General features: G+C 47.2%; 1 long non-coding RNA gene across 2 annotated transcripts; it reads right to left on the reverse strand.

Annotated features, from left to right (window-relative positions):
- Positions 1-1,199: 1,199 nt before the first annotated feature.
- LOC128075342 (uncharacterized) lies at positions 1,200-6,351 on the reverse strand. 2 transcript variants are annotated; one of them, XR_008203784.1, is made up of 4 exons: positions 6,183-6,351; positions 5,664-5,956; positions 3,522-3,641; positions 1,200-3,001 (listed from the first exon to the last, which is right to left on the reverse strand). It is a non-coding gene; the product is annotated as an uncharacterized LOC128075342 (long non-coding RNA). The 2 variants fall into 2 exon arrangements; XR_008203786.1 differs by lacking the exons at positions 5,664-5,956; positions 6,183-6,351 and adding an exon at positions 5,118-5,204.
- Between the last annotated feature and the right edge of the window lie 9,956 nt (positions 6,352-16,307).

Raw genomic sequence — 16,307 nt, forward strand, 5'->3', positions numbered from 1 at the left:
AATAACAATAATTCATGTAATCATTTTATACTAATTATAGGTCATCTACTAATATCTTTAATTAATTAATACTGTAATATGATTGTATAATTTATAGTTACTGTTGGAAAAGGTTAAGTTGTCAAGAAAGACACGAGACAAACAGAAATGTTATTAAGACCCAACGTAAACATTCAATTCAAAACTTGAACTAAACATAAAGAGCCAGCACAAAGAAATAAACACCTAAACAAATGCATACACAAACTGTCCCATAACTATCACAAGCACATAAAACAGTTGGATTTCTTGTAGATTTTTCTCTCTTCACAAGTGAAATAGCAGCAACTTTTTATTTTTGTTTCAGTGGGAATTTGTCCCTTCGGAAATATTTTAGCCAAATTTTTACTAAGTTTAAATTGTGATCATAAAATGTTTTGCAGGGAAACTTGGTCCAACTGAGGATAAATGTAAATGAAAGCTCAGGTAGTTCTGTTATCATGTCAACAATTACTTAAACGTGGTTTAAAATCAAAGCCCTTGAACACTAAGCCACTTTTTCTTCAAATCATTCATTTCCAAAGATCTCACGATTTTTCAGCCCAAAAAATTCTATCACTGTCTTGGCTTAATCTTCCCCACACACACACACACAGGGTTTAGGAAAAAAGAATTACCTTCAGTGGGATTCACAGCCCCTTCACACCATGTTTGGAGTGGGCTTTAAGCCCCAAAACCTTCAGAATCCAGCACAGAGCAGCCATCAGGTTTCTCACATCTCCACTTGGAAGCTGTACTATGCCTAAGTAACTTCATGCAGCAAAACATTCCTTCTGAAATCACCGGAACTGCATTTATTTAAGAGCTGACAGCTGCTGGAATTTTGGATGGGGGATTTTTTTGAGACATGTTTTCTCTTCAAACGTGTTTGTGCAGATCGGACGGTGCTTTGAGTGAATAGTCATCTAAACCATGATAAATGAGAAAACCTGGCAAAAAGCATGCAACTGAGAGCCACAAAGTCAAACAAGAGGACTGAGATGAGAATCTGTCCCTACTGTTTCTTACTGACATATGCTATAATACTATTGAATTATTTCAGCAACCTGATGTGAGAATGGGGTGTGGGGTAGAAATTTGCAGATGGTAACAAGGGCAAAAAATGCAGCATGAATTTTAAATCTGTGCAGTATAACATTTTAGCATCAAAGTGAGCATTTAGTACCAAATACCATTAATTAACATTTCCATGGGCTTTTTATTAAATGCTTGCTCAGCAAGTCAAGTGTCTTTCAAGCCCGCGACAGCTGTGAATGTATAAATATATATTGACACATATATTAACGCATGCAAATAAATGTATTTCTTTCATTTGTTGTGGAGAAGCGTTATTATAAGGTTTTTGACTATTTAGAAACTAATTTGCATCGTCAATCTGCACAGCTGAAAGAGGGACAAGCAAAACTACCTGTCTACCTATTGGGATCACTGCAGCATCTGCTCCCAGCTCATCCTTTCTATTCCTCATCCTTTCTGGTTTCTAGCAAGGAACAGGCATGGATCTTAGCCCAGGTCTCACTGACAGCATCTCCTTTAATATTACTTGTGTTCTTGTTTAACAGTAGCTTCAAATCCAGGTAAGAGTCAGCCAATGCCAAACAAGAAATAAAAAAGGCATAAACTGTTCAAAATAATGCATTGCAGTGAACAGTTCTGCAGCTAAAAGCAGTTCTTATAGCTTAATTGTCGCATAGCTTGCTAACGCCAGACCCAGTTGGCAGTCACCTGATAGCTTCTGTTTTTACCCCGTGATAGTAACTAAATTAATTTGTTTCCTAATAAAATATTTCAGGATGTTAAGAAAATACAGATAAGCAGAGAGAATCCTTATTAGGATCATCAGTATTAACATAAAATCCTTTTGTGCTCATTAAAGAAAATACAGTCAATTTAATTAATGCACATTAATCCCTAGTTGACATTAAAATCAGCTAAAAAACAACACTGATATAGATTATTAAAATGAGACAAAAAAAAAGTGTAGAAGGTGGCCTCCATAGGAAGAAAATCATTACTGGAGCTCTACATTTCTTTCTTCTTTTTCTTCCATGGAAATTGTAATCCAGCTGCATCCACTGTTGCTTCCACAATGCCCTAAGCTTGCACTCCCGAGTTGCTCCCTGAGGAACACGGTCAGTGGGCAGGATAGGGATGGTTTGGTGGTTGGAGTGGATGAGCTTGGTGGCTTCTCCAACCTTAATGATTTTATGTTTTACCTGTGGGACTTAGCACCAGAAAGAAACACATGGTATGAAAAGCAGTCCCAAGCAATGGTGACATGGGAAAGAGACACTGTGTGGTCTCTATGTGGAGAAGTGATCCCACCCCTTCTCAGCTAATGCCTCGATCTCACAATTTATTTTAGAGATAAGGTGTCTCAGTGAAGTCTGCAATACACCCCAAGTGGGTCCAGTTAGCCAAATATTTAGGAGTGGTATTATAAAAATTGCCCAAGTGATTGTCGTGCACAAGGTTTTAAGTTTCTAGGCACCTAAAGCTTGTAGATTCCACATGTGGGCTCAGCAGTGCCTTGTGTGCTAACTCTGGGATTAGTGCAAGTGTATCAGCCCCGCCTGGATAGGAGTGCTTGGCACCAGCCGTGGGCTGTGAGTCTGTGTTTGCTCAGGGACTGTGACCCAGCACTGCAGGGAGCTCTGCAGGCAAGTATGCCAGGATTAGGCTCCCCTGGGGGGGAATTCCTATCCATCCTCAGGGATCTGCTCGCTCTGGGTGCAGTAGGAAAGAGGGGCCACTCCTTTCTCAGTTCCCTTCCCTGCAGAGTTGGAAGCACACCAGAACCTGGGGGTGCTCGGGGCTGAGGTTTGCCATAGCAATGACTTTAGCGCCCATCTCCACAGAATATCCCAGACTTACAGCACTCACCCTGGTGTTAAATTTCTTCCTCTAGTGCCTGACACAAAGACACAGAGCCATACTCATCGCTGCCTCTGGTCCTATTTTTCTGCAGAGTGGAACCATCTCAGGAGGAACACATGAACATATGGTCCACTTTTCCCTTCCATATCCCACCAGAGCTGGGGCAGAAGCCCTCACAGACAGAGGAGAACCCCGAGCAAAGATCACCCCTTTGAGGCAGCTCCAACCAACCAAACAAGGGCAGAACATCTTCTAAAAGAGAAAAGACAGCAGGTTGCCCCCCTTCCTTCACCAGGACTGTTTTCTCTCTTAAAGCCCTGAGAATCCCTCCTTAACCAACCCCTTCTACATGGGCAAAGACCTTGCTGGTGAAGGGCTCAGAGCAAAAGTAGAGCCCCAGATATGCCAAAAGGCAAATTCTAGGGCTTGCAGGCTTCAGGGAGGAAATCTGCAGCACCTATAAGCTCCAGGTCTATTTTGGCTGGCAGTTGCACAGCAAAATGGCTGTGAGAATACATATTTTGGACATAGGTGTGTAGCTGCCTTTGTATGCTCAACCCAAGCTGCTTTTGGAAATTGGTTTTAGATTGCTGTGCAAATATTACCTCATTATTACTTTGTCGAATGAGGACAACAATCATTTGTTCTCAGAAGATGTGTTGTTGGCTAGAGACTGATCTTCAACTTCTGGCTTAGATTTCAACCAAAGATGGCAGAAAAGCTTCCTGAAAGAAAAACATAATAAGTTCTGGTTTAGAATTCTTGTGTATACAGCAAAAAATCAATTCATTTTATAGAATCTAGGATCAATAATACGTATCTGTTCTCCTGGACACAAGTATTTCAAAAAAACCATTCAAGTCACGGCAGGCCTTATTTAACTTAATGAGAGTTTTGCCATTGATTGTTTGGTTACATTTCACGTTATATTTCTTCACTGGTACCTGGCGGTTTTGTTGTGCAGAGATTTTAACCCCTCTGTGAGGGTTTTTTTCTGTTCTCCCCCCAGGATTTCTGTCCTCTACTACAACCCTCCATGCTCCCATCACTATTGATCACACAGACTTGTCTCTTCACCCTACTGCTTGTTTTATTCACTACTAGAAAAGCATAAAACATCGGGAAGATGCTTCAGAAGAAAGAATAAGGTGTGTGATTATCCCACACCTGTTTTGAGGATGTCTCTGTTTGCTAACAAATTAGAAAAATATTAAATGGCTTTTTTTTTTTTTTTTTTAAATACCACGACACGTTCCAAACTACCATAAGATTTTGGGCTAATTAAATAAGAAGTAAGGACTGATAACATCCTGTTTTTATGATGGATGTTAGCATGTCGATTCTTCGCTTTTTTTTTTTTTTCCTTCATATTTTAAAGTTCCCTTTTAAGTGTGTGAAAAATGAGTAAAAGTGTCAAGCCTTATCACAGTTGACCTTGCTTTTTGGCTAGCCTCTCTCCCTTATCTATCAAACACATTACTCTCCCCATCATAACGTGGTAGTGCAAACATCGCAGCCGGCCAGCAAACATGACCAAAGCTACCTTTAAACTACCTCTAGACTCTTTAAACTCAACTAAAAGGCTGATTAGGTTCCACCTCTTTGGTCATTATCTCATTTCGATAGCCACGCAATGAAAAAGCAATCTAGTAAAAAGCTGTCTCATAGGAAAACTAGTTAAAGTGTGTGCTTACTTAAGACGGCGTACTTAAAGAAAACAATTTATTCGTTTGTCAAAACCAACTGTGTAAACTAGTTTAGCTGTTTGCCGAGGCTTGGAATGAACAAACGTTGTTGTTTCCTAAGGAAAGTTCCTCGGGAAGGGGGGGAACGAGCCGACCCCATCGGATAGCGGGGGACAGCGGGCAGTGCAGCCCCCGCTGTGTTCCGGGAGCGACGGGAGAAAGAGCTGAGAGAGACGACGGGCACTCCCGATCGTTTCCCCTTACGGGCGGGGAGCGTTCGCCCTGTTATTGCCCGAGAGGAGCGCGAACACCCATTGCTCTTTGATCCTCTGCCCCTTCTCGAAATGAGAGCGGGTTTTTTGTTTTTTTGTTTGTTTTTTTTTTTTTTCCCTCTTTTCCTCCCCCCACTTTCACAACAAATTTAAAAGGGAGAGATTAGGAAGGGGAGGGAGAGGCTGGGCGAGCAGCAGGGCGCGGTGCGAGGCTGCAGCCCACATGTGTAGGAAAACCACAAACCTTTCTGGGGTGATGTTTGCTCTGGTTCCTTTTGCAAGCGCGGCACAATGGCAACTATTCAGGAATCGGTCAATATGACCTGGCACCAACAAGCCCTAAAAACATATATGCTTCATTCTCGCAGAGCCTAGGAATCGTGTTTTTAAGTGGGATTTACTTTACTTTGTCAACAGAACAGGTGGTGTAGCATTCACCTGCTCTCAAAGGGAAGTCTGGACCACAAAAAACAGAATTAGTGGGTCTCAGCACGGCTGACCGCGATCGATAGAATTCGTCCCGGGCAAAAACAGAGTGGAAAGGAGAAATGCCCCAGGACGTGCCCGGGCGACGCGGGGGTTCCTAGAGAAGAGGAGATACGCAACAGAGTCCCGGCCACGAACGGGTTACGAGTCCGAGGAACGAGGCTATCCACCACTGGAACCCACTAGTTAAAATAAAAATAAATATAAAAAAAAATTACTGATTAACGTGATCTGTCAACACTCCTTTGCCCCACGGGACGGCAGCCGATCTATTAGCTGGCACCTCCTTTGCCATCTCCCTCACCTTGCGAAGTCTTTGCATCCTTCGCCTAGCCCTGAGTCATAGGTAAACACTGCCGTGTGCTGGGCTGTGCCCGGGGTACCAGCTCGGGACAGGCACCTCCCGGCGCCGGGCGCAGCCCCTGCCCCACGGACAGCCCGCAGCCCGGCCTCGTATCTTGCGAAGGCTCCGGGCGTCGTGGGGGAGCAGAGGGCAAAGCTGCGAGCCCTCCGCCTTGCGCGGTGGGCAGCCAAGGGCAGAGGAAAGCCCTCCTCGAGGCGTAGAGCGTGGCTGGAGGGCTGCCTGCAGAAAGCATCCTGCCGGAGGGGGGGGATGAGGGGGGGAGAGATAAAAAGCAATAATAACTTGGTTTTTTTTAATCCCGTAAGCAATTGGAAAAGTTTGTTTTAAATAAATAATTAGATAAATAAATAACCAAAAAAAATTGACATTGCACCTTAATTACGGTTCTACCAACAGCAGACCCGCACCGCCCCGCACCCTGCCCGAGGGGGAACAGTTTACAGGGAGCAGCCGCCTCACCTGGCACAACTTACTGCAGCCCAGAGAGCGCTGCTGTGGCGCGTTTTACCTATTTAATCTGTTCTAGGGGGTTTTACCTACGGTCATTATTTTGGGATGGGGTTGTTCTGCTTTTAAATCCTCTCCGGGAGCAAACAGCAGCTGGTGGCCATAAGAGTTTCTGAACCGCTTCACCTGAAGCGAGCGAGAAGAAAACTGGTGTCTCACTCTCCTGATCTTATATATGCTCGAATGTAATTGACCGCCGCTGTGAAGCATTTGACGAGGCTGATGGAGCTGTTCTCAGGTGCTCTGATAGTCCCAGGAAATGCTCATTTGCAGGAAGAACTTGTTAAAATTGAAGGGCTCGCATTCAGTGGAGAGGCTAAAGGCGTTTGTGTTCGCATTGTGGTGGCAAAGCACTCTTCCACCTCTCTCCCTGATTCAGATTCTTAGTTCAGAAAACCTGGTAGTTGTGCGGTACTGGTTCATAGAAATCCTTCACCGTATTTCCCGAAAACCCCGTCTGTGCTGTAGGACCTGCTGTGTTAAATTATGATCCAAAGGCTGTGGGGTGGGAACAATCAATCAGAATACCTGGGGTAGTGTGTAATGTGTGTGCTCTTGCCAGCGGGAGCAAGCGGCCCCTGAACACAGTCCCCCAGCAGGTTAAATAAATATGATACTATAGACAAACCGAGAGGATCACATGGCCGCATCAATCAGCTGTTGATAAAATACAATCTTCCTTTAATACACGCTGGGAAAGTTATTTAACACTTACAAAACCTGACTCTGGCGCTGTTTCTTTTAGTTAAAAAAGGGGAAAAATATTCTTTGAAAGTGCAACTCTTTTAAAAAGGCAAAGAGAGGTGACGCTTGCATTTTCCTGGGGGATATAACTGAACGCTTTTAATGAAGCCACAGAGACTGTACGAAGTACGCGAGCCACGGTGCTGGAAAAAATATATATATATACAGGAGTTATTAAGAATAAGGCTACATGAAAGTGGCCGAACCGACGCCGGGATGCGCGTTTGGGTTTATTCGCTTTGCATTGGCGATCCCACAGCAGGGGTGGCTGCGGGGCTCCCTGGGGCGGGCTCCCCCCGGGGTGCAGTTGGGGACGAGCACCCCAAGGAAGGAGGCAGCGAAGGGGGGCTCTCCTCATCTCATCCCTTCCTGTTCAGCATTTTCACGCCGGACAGCTGGACGGGCTGAACGCGCAGCTCAGCTTTTCTATACGGTTTGATAGAGAATAAGAGATCAGAATTTCCTAGGGAAAAAGAAAAAAAAGAAAAAAAGACTGGGTATTGTACTGAGTAATTTTGGAAGCAGAATATCAGCACGGGCTGACGGCGGTGGGGTAATCGGTGTGCGATGGGTTTTCCTTCTCTCACGTAAAGGAAGAAGTTCGCTGCTGAGAAATAAAAGGTTGCCCCACAGGCGCTTTGGAATTCCCCCCTATTCGTTTCCTTCCCGCTTTCCACTCAGCTAAATGCACCTTGTTTAATTATCAGCACGGTGCCTTGTGCCACCTCTCCAGGCCCCGACCCTGCTCGCTCAGAGCCCCCAGCGGGTTTGCACAGCTCAAAACTCGGGTTTCGCCGTCCCTGAGCTCCGAACAGCCCTGGCCAGACCCGCGGCCCCGACCTGGGGAGGGTGAAGCATAAATCAGTGCGCAACCAACACCTCCAAGGGGAAAGGCAGGAGGAAATTCTGACGTGGTCCCCCCTAACGAATGAAGATTGATGCCCACTCTGGGAAGGAAGCTGTTGTGAGCGCTGTTTATTCAAGAGAAATCCTGGAAATAGAGAAAAAGAGAGGGGGGGGAAGAGCCCACGGGCTGACAGTCTGGGGCTGATGTCGTCCCAAGTGTTGAAATAATTGGCTGATGAGCCAAAAAACGCCTTCGAAAGACACTCTTTCCAAGGCGCTGCTGGCAGCGCTTTGCAGCTGGGGAATATCCGCGCTCTGCCGCAGCTCTGCGCGGAAGGAAAGCGCAGCGCGGAGCGGGGGGCGGGGGCTCCCAGCAGCTCAGCCCTGAAGGAGATCCTGCAGCCTCCGCTCCTCTGATCTGTTCGGAAAGTTGCGTTAAAGAGCTCTTTACCTGCACCAGACCCCCTTAAGCACCCTCCAGGGGCTCGTTGGGCAGATGTAATGGCAAGGCCAGGGGGTCTTGTTTGGCGAGACGTAGGGACATTTGTCATGGCTGACCTGTGAACTTCAGCTTCTGAGCCCAGGACTGTAAGGAGAGGCTCGGGCTAATGTAATAAAGCGAGAGAGACAAGAGGAAAGGCCTATCTTGCCCCAGGGCCACCACATGTTCACTCCGTTTTACTGTCAGTGCTACATGGAAGCTGTGGCTTCATTTCATATTCCATTAATATTTACAGCGGCGATTGAATTTCCCATTACAAAGTTCACCATACACACACTGCTAGTATGAAATATTAATAATATTGTGCTCATTATGAGAAGTCTTACTATTAAAAAAAAAAAAAGATAATAATAATAATCTACCGGGCAAGTTGCATGGATAAATTCATTTCCTGCGTCCACCTGGACGTGGGGATACACTGCGGGGGGTGCGCAGGATGCGCGGGGCAGAACGGGGCCGCGTTGGGAGCGGCCCCAGAGCCCGGGTGGCACTCAGGAAGCGGCGGTCCCTTCCCAAGACCACCTCTGTCCGCAGGGTTCGGCCGTTTGCAAGCGAAAGGTCACGTTCTCCAGATGGGCTGGGGCATTCCGAGGGCAAGAGATGCCCAGAAAGTGGTTTTACCCTACAAAGGGACCGGGGAATAGGTGTATCCGACTGGGTCAGAGGGCTTGTATTTTGGTTTTTTGTTGTTGTTGTTGTTGTTGTTTTTTACTTTTATCATTTTTATTTTCATTTTATTGTTTTGATCTCTTCCTTCGTGTCTGTTTTCCGAGACTGTTTGGAGCAGAAGGAAACAGTGCGTGACCAAAAGATGCGTAACCGGGCATCGACTTAAAGCACCAACTGCAGCTGAGTCACTGCTCTGTTGCTGCTCAGGGCAGACAGAGAAACCCTATCTCCTGTGAAGACAGGAAAATTGCCCACGAGAGTCCCAAAAGTGCCCCGAGGATAAACTGCAATAAAAGCAGACCGATAATTTCCAGATCGCGTGGAAACGGTATTGAACTCAGCCGGTGTGAAGTTGGACCACCAGGAACTGCTTTCCCTTGGAGCATTTCGTTGTAGGGAGGGGCTGACCGGCATTACTCCGTTCGCACTTTTCACACCCTGAGCACAAACTGCCCTTCCTTTCGGTCCACAGGTTTGTGGGAAAACACCACCTTGCCATTTGCACCGTGCTGGGGAGAGATGAGCGGGGTTACTGTGCTGCAGGACTCCGCTCCAGAGTTAGGAGCTGCAGGGAGCCCCACATGCAGCATCTGCAGGCTTTAAAATATTCGGAAGAAAGCTGGCACGATCTGGGGTTTTATATAAGATTCCGTTCCCTGAGTGCTGGTCTGCAAATGAGATTATTTAAAAGGGACGGGGGGGGGGGGGAATCCTGATAGCAGAAAGTTTGAGTCCCTCTCTTCACCTTCAGTCTCGGGTGAAGGTTGTGTCCGGGCTCAGCTGGGAGCAGCTCCACTTTATGTTGCATTTCACGGGCTCTTGTGGGTCCGGGCCCTAGGCAAACTCTGCTTCACCCTGCCGCATTACGACCATGCAGTGCAACCCAAGGCAGAAGGCAGCACTGGGCAACTGTAGGTACTGCAGATGTGAGGACAGGAGCATCGAGTAGGTCGGGATGACTCTGCTGTTTCCCACCCCCTCAAATGCACGAGGAATTGGTGCTGTTTATGACTCTTAATAGGTCTGGATTAAGGCAATTTAGAAATCTTTAGGTCCGTCTCTCAGCTCGGAAGGATGACAGGCTCTGGGAGGTACGGGTGGGTGATATTTCCACCATGAGATCCGTCCTTCCCCCTCCCGCTCCCCCCATCGCGCCCCCCTCCCTTCCAGCCCTAAATGTGTCATGCTTTGTCACATCCTCTGCGTGTGTGTTTTTAGAGAACATTTGAATAAAAGGCTCGATGCCAGGTATTGGTGACACAGTGGGTGGAATTTGCAGCCTTTCCACAAAGAGTTGGAAGCCTCCATTTGCATAAGGTCAGGGTACAGCTTCTCACAGAACTTTAGCAGCATCTCTGTCTCTTAGCAACACTCTTGCACTCTTGGTCCCTGCATTAAATTGACTGGTCCTTTCCTTTTCTTCCTTTCATAGGGAGGCTTACAATAAAATGTCACCCTTCCAACCTGTGCCTGTCACCCAATAGGTCATCTGTTTCTCTTACACCTCCTTCCCCCCCACTTCATCTCCAATTAAGGGATGAGATTATTCATTTGGTGGATTCCCCAAACTGCTTCATTTTTTATTTTGTTAATTAATATTAATAACATTTCTCCTTTGTATTAGTAAAAAAGGAGCCCTCATAAACAGAGAGGAGATAAGGAGCAAATTGCAGGCACCTGCAAAACAATGGGACTGGAGAGGGGTAATAAGGCGAGTGGAGATAGAGAGAGCAAGGTTTAGGTCATCCTCTCCACCCATTTAGTTGATGCAGGGTTGAACTCAGCATGGAAGCCTTCAATGTGCTCAGAATATTAGAGTCACCCCTCTTGGCTCCGGCATGGGAATTGGTGACAGAATACAGATGCTGATAGGTGGTGTTAATGGAGGGTCAGGCTTGGACAATAGTATCCATCACTTGCCTCATGGCTCTGCTGTCAGATGGAGTCATTTCTGACTGCTCTATCACCAAGATTTGGGAGAGATTCAATTATTACATCCAGCTTGGCAGCGCTAGATACAAATCTATGCCCAAAGGAAGGGAAAAAAAATCCCCCCGACATCTCTCCCAGAGTGGGTTTTTCCCGTTTACAAATCTAAAAAATAAAAATACCAATAATGAAATAAAAGGATACGTTCGTACCGTTCAATAAAGACCTCAACTACGAGTTGTGGGGAGAAAAAAAGAGAAAGAGGGAAAAAAAAAAAGAAAGAGAAAAAGAAATAATTCTCCTCAGCTCTGCCTGGCAGTGCCCGCAGCTGCGGCGGCACCGTGCGACTTCTGCAGAGATGATCGCGGGTCCTCCAAACTTTGAAGCCTATCCCGAAAAGTTTGTGCTTTTCCTCCCAGGACTCCGGCACGGCTCTGCAGGGAGAGAAATCGTACATAAATGATGTGTACATCGTGTGTAAATCGCGCACCGGGGCGGGCGGGATGCGTACAGCCCTGCTGCACCCGGGAGGATTATTTATCGGGTGCCCAGAAAGTGCCCTCATTAACTCTAAGGACGGGGCTAAAGGACAAACTTTAACCGCGGAAAAGCTCTCCCTTTCCCCCTTCCTACTTTTAAAGGTATTTAAGTGGTGATGGGCGTTTTAAATTCAGTCCGGATTTTATTCCCCGGCTCCCTGCGGAGAACTGATCCACTTCTGAGGAGGGATGGCTTGTTTTCTCTAACACGTTATCCATCTCTTGAGTGGTGCAAATGCGAAGGTGAAACCCGGTGCTTTTCAGCGGTATTTCTTCAAAACTCTCATTCAAACGTCCCCCTCCCTCCGCGCTGCCTCTCCCGAAGCTTTCAGACACTGTAATTCCTGCAAGATAAATTCTCAGGTAATGGCTTCTGAGAAAAAGCAACAGAGGTTAGGAGTCAACTGCCTCCTCTTTAATAATTCACATGTCATATTTCTTCCACTTTGTCAAGTTGGCTGAAGAAGAACGGGCAGGGCTGAGGGAGGCAGACACTCGAGTTCATTACCCGAGGGCTGCGGCCCGGGGCAGGGCGGCCAGGGCTCCTCTCCCTGCATCACGGGGACGGAGCCGGGATCTCCCCGGCCGCCAGCTGCTGCCCGCCTCCCCCGACCCCGCCGAACGGCGCTGGGTTCGCTCACACTCGGCTTTTCCCTTCCCGGCTCTCCCACGATTGAGTCCCTCACCCTTTTCCCTTTAAACTTTTCTATTTCTCTTCCTCTGCCTTCGTTCTTTTTTTTTTTTCTTTTTTCTTTTTAATCAACGTTGTTCAAATATACCAGAGCGAGAGCCCGTACTTCGTATTTTTTAAATCAATGTGCTGTGATATAACATTGCCCCCGAGTCCAAATACTCTTTTCCATGGGTTATTTCTCTCTTTATGGCTGCAAAAGTTTCGGGAGCTCGGGGGCTCGAATTCAAACAGCTTTGGGTAGCCAGAGGGAAACTGTGATTTGTAAGCAGCGTGAAGGGAGCTGGGACCGGGCTCTGCTCTCCACGGCGGCACTGAAACGAACCATCAAAATTGGCTGCAAAGTACGCGAAAACTTTTCCCTTGGACACAGGAAGCAAACAGTTGAATCTCCCGAAATGTGTCACCCTTCCTTAGTTCTACGGGTCCCCGAGGAATACGGGACTGGTACGTTACCCTCCCAGCAGTCCCCGGTAATTTGGGGTTTTCTTCAGTTACTCTCTTTAGAAAAACTTTCTAGGGTTTTCTGTTATTCATTTTCTCGCCCCAACCTTCACGCACACATCCAGCGCAGCCCCCCAAACCAGGCTGCGAGTTTGAGAGCAGAATATATAGTGTGCTCGTCAGTACATCAACGCGTCTATTGCATCCTTGCAACTTAAAAATAAATGAATACGATGGTTTAAAAAGGAAAAGAATAAGAAAAAGAAAAGAGAAACAGCTTCCCGAGCCTCTCCGCCTGCTCCCGAAAGTACAGATACAGGTGACAGCACAGCGGTGGATGTTTTTATCCCTCTGACAGATGCCTTTTTCCTCCTCTTACTGCATGGCGAATTTCCTCACGCTGTGGTTTAAAGTAACGCACAGTTTTCCTGTCTTTTTCCAGCCTTCCATGTAAGCAGCACCACATTCTAACTGATCTTCTGCAGCGGAGTCTCTTAGGGCTATAGGGTTTATCCCTAATGGTAAAGGTATAGCCTTTATCTGTCGGATTTCGGTAACTTTATACACGAAACGAAAGAGTAAGCAACTTCGGGGGATTTAGCAGAAGGACTTATCAGTGTAAGTGAGGATAAGAGCCAACCCTGCGGCCCGTGAGAAGTTTGCCCTTGTGCTGCTGGCCGGGTTTGGCACGGTTCCGGTTCAGACTTACGACTTTCACCCCTTCTGCGGGCATCGCTGCAGCTCTGCTAGGCGCTGCGGATCGCTCTGGGGTTTCATTGAGGTTTGTTTGTCCTTCAGAGGAAACCTCTCCTGTTACCGAGGCTTCGGCACTTCAGAATTAAATGTAAACCCGGAATAAGACCCAGGAACCAAAGGGAATGGAGAAGCGGAGGGGCAGACGGGCAGCGCAGGGGGCAGAGGGACGGGGCTGTGCTCCTGCCTTCGGTCCTGCCGTCACACGGCCACTCCCGGCTCATGGCACACCGCGTGTCCTCGGACGGTTCTCGCTCTTGTCGCATGTCCCTTGGTGTCACCGGGGTGATGCTCAACTGCCACACGGCGTAAAGTTACTCAGGCTGAAGCTCTTAAATTTACACTCTGACACTCGAAACTCTTTTTATTATTATTATTTTTCCAGACACGAGCACTTCCTTCCCCCCCACCTCTCCCCATCCCCCCGTCTGCCGAGCTGGGAGCTGATTCTCCCGGTGCCAAACCTCTCGCAGACACCCGGCAGCGCCGAGCGGGGCTCGCGGGGAGCGGCTGAGCCGTCCCCCATTGGCAAGCGGCGCTGAAACGAGCCTGAAAAGCTGCCAGAGAGAATTAGGACGGTAGCCCTATCCTGCAACATCAGATGGTTTAAAGTGTCCTTGAACAGCTGTTAAGCTTGTTGGGTTTTTACTATTATCATCATTTTCCGGGAGATTTTTTTAACACCTGTGAAGTTTGCGTGTGAGGATGCCACTAAAGACAGAAGTGCTGAGCGCTTGACAGACTCCATAAAGTCCGTGCCATCCTCCTAACGACGTGACAGCTCCGAGGATGGAGGGCTGAGAGGAGGCTTCGTGCCCTGCCCGGGGTGTGCTGGGTGATCTGTGGGCAGCAGCCGACGCACCCCCTCCTTTCCCCAAAAGAAAAGAGGTGGTGAAGCAGCGTAGGGAACCTGATGGCATTACTTTCTCCCCCCTCGGTCTCACACAGGCGAAGCAAAGAGGGAGAAAGGCTCTCATGGCATTTAGGCAAACCCAATAGAATAGCCGAAGAAAAGTCATCAATAACAAATTTTAAAAAGTAAATAATAACGCAATAATAAAACAATCAAAGAAATGCAATCAAAGCGGAGGCGCAGAGCTGTCCGGTGGATGCCGGGGGTCCCGCTGCCCCCGTCGCAGCACGGACAGCCCCCACCCCATCACTGCCCGGGCTGCTGCCCGCTCCCATCGCTTGAAGCTACTGCCTACGCTCTGTCTTCCAAACATCTGCAGCATTCCCACATTCCCATCTCCCACCCTTGCCACCCTTGATTCCACTTGTAATAAACTGCCTTTTTTTTTTTTTTTTGTCCAGAATTTAGTTCAGAGGGCACGGGATTCATTTCCAGCTGACAGCGGAGGCGTGAGGCAGCACAGCAGCCGGCCATCGCTCTGTCTGCTTGCAGGGCTTTCACCACCTCCCAGCCATGCACTCCGAGGACAGCCGGACCGCAGCCCGCAGCCGTCCTCAGCCCTCCGGGTACCACAACACAGCCCGGAGCAGTCCCCAGAACACGGCCTGGATGAGAGCACAGCAGGGTATCCCGAACAGCCCCTGTCTTGCAGAGACCCTGACAGGGATGGCATTCAACAGTAGAGCATCCTCACGGTCACATGGCCCAGGCAAATTCTTCTCCTTCTCCTCTTTTCCTTCTCCTTCCCTTTCCCCCTCTTCCTCTCATCCTTATTCTCGTTCATACTAACAATATGAATACTAACACAAATATTCTTAGAGAATGACTGCTATATGACAAATGCTACATACACAATTGTATGCTATAAATCACACAGGGGGAGATAGCAACACCTGTGATAAACGTGTGCCCTCTTTATGTCCATATTCATCTGCACTGAGAATAATGCAGAGCCATAAGTATGCAGTTAAATACAGTATATATATCTCTACCAACATACATGTGCATGTAAATAAGACATAAAATCACACTGTATACATGTGTGTGTGCACCCAGAGCAGCTGCATGTATATAGATTAATAGAGATAGGGTTTATGTGTCTCAATATGTGTATGTGTGCAGCCTGCCCGGAGTGTTGCCTCCTCTGCTTACAGGGGGGTGTTTAAGATGGGGAAAGTACAGCGTAACAGAAGGTAGGTTAAGTCAATGAGCCCTTACATATTATTTTATATATTTTTTTAAGATGAAGCAGGCCAATAATGAACAGGAGGTGGCTCAGAAATACACCCAGCACCACACAGAAACTGCCCCATGTGTCCTGGCAAAAGATCAGGCTGCGGGGCGATGCCTCTCAGCAAGTATTTATGGTCACCGTGTCTTTGCATAACGTTTACTTTTCTTTTTTAAATGGTTTCCCCCACTCCTGTCCCTGTTCCTTGCTGCAAACAGCTTCAGTTTGGCCCCAGCCCCTGTGATGATATCAAGAAAGGTTTTTCTTTTTTTTTATGGTCAAGCCAAAGCGAGGTCATTCTAATAATACCCAAGGTCACTGGTGGGAGCCACCGAGTCTCCCAGTCATTTTTCATTTGCTTGCAACAGTTAATGACAGTCACAGGGATGGAGCTGGGAGCTGATGGCCATGTGATGTCACCAGCACATGCTAGGGGATTATAAGGGCAGGTACAGGGCAGGGCTGTGGATTAAAAATGGTGAAGGGAAAAAAAAAAAAAATACTGTTAACTGCTGAACTCCAGCAGCTCGGTGAGAAAAATATAAATAAATAACAGACAAAAAGTGGGAGTTTTTTCTTTCTTCCTTTCATCTCCAAAATGCCAACTCAACTGCTCTACTTCTTCCCAGATTTGATGACTCTGCTGGAAAAGATCTGCAAAGTGCACATATGTATATATGCACATATGTGAAAGCAGGCAGTGTGTCCTGTGCTGGCCACAGGGCAAGAAGTTGCAAAAGGAAATTTGTGGTTATTGTAAGGGCTCCTCCCTTTCCTACTGCAAAAAAAAAAAAAACAACAGGCAAAGCCCATGGT

Source organism: Tympanuchus pallidicinctus, unplaced genomic scaffold (assembly GCF_026119805.1).
Source record: "Tympanuchus pallidicinctus isolate F22 unplaced genomic scaffold, pur_lepc_1.0 scaffold12, whole genome shotgun sequence".
NCBI classification, from domain to species: domain Eukaryota; kingdom Metazoa; phylum Chordata; class Aves; order Galliformes; family Phasianidae; genus Tympanuchus; species Tympanuchus pallidicinctus.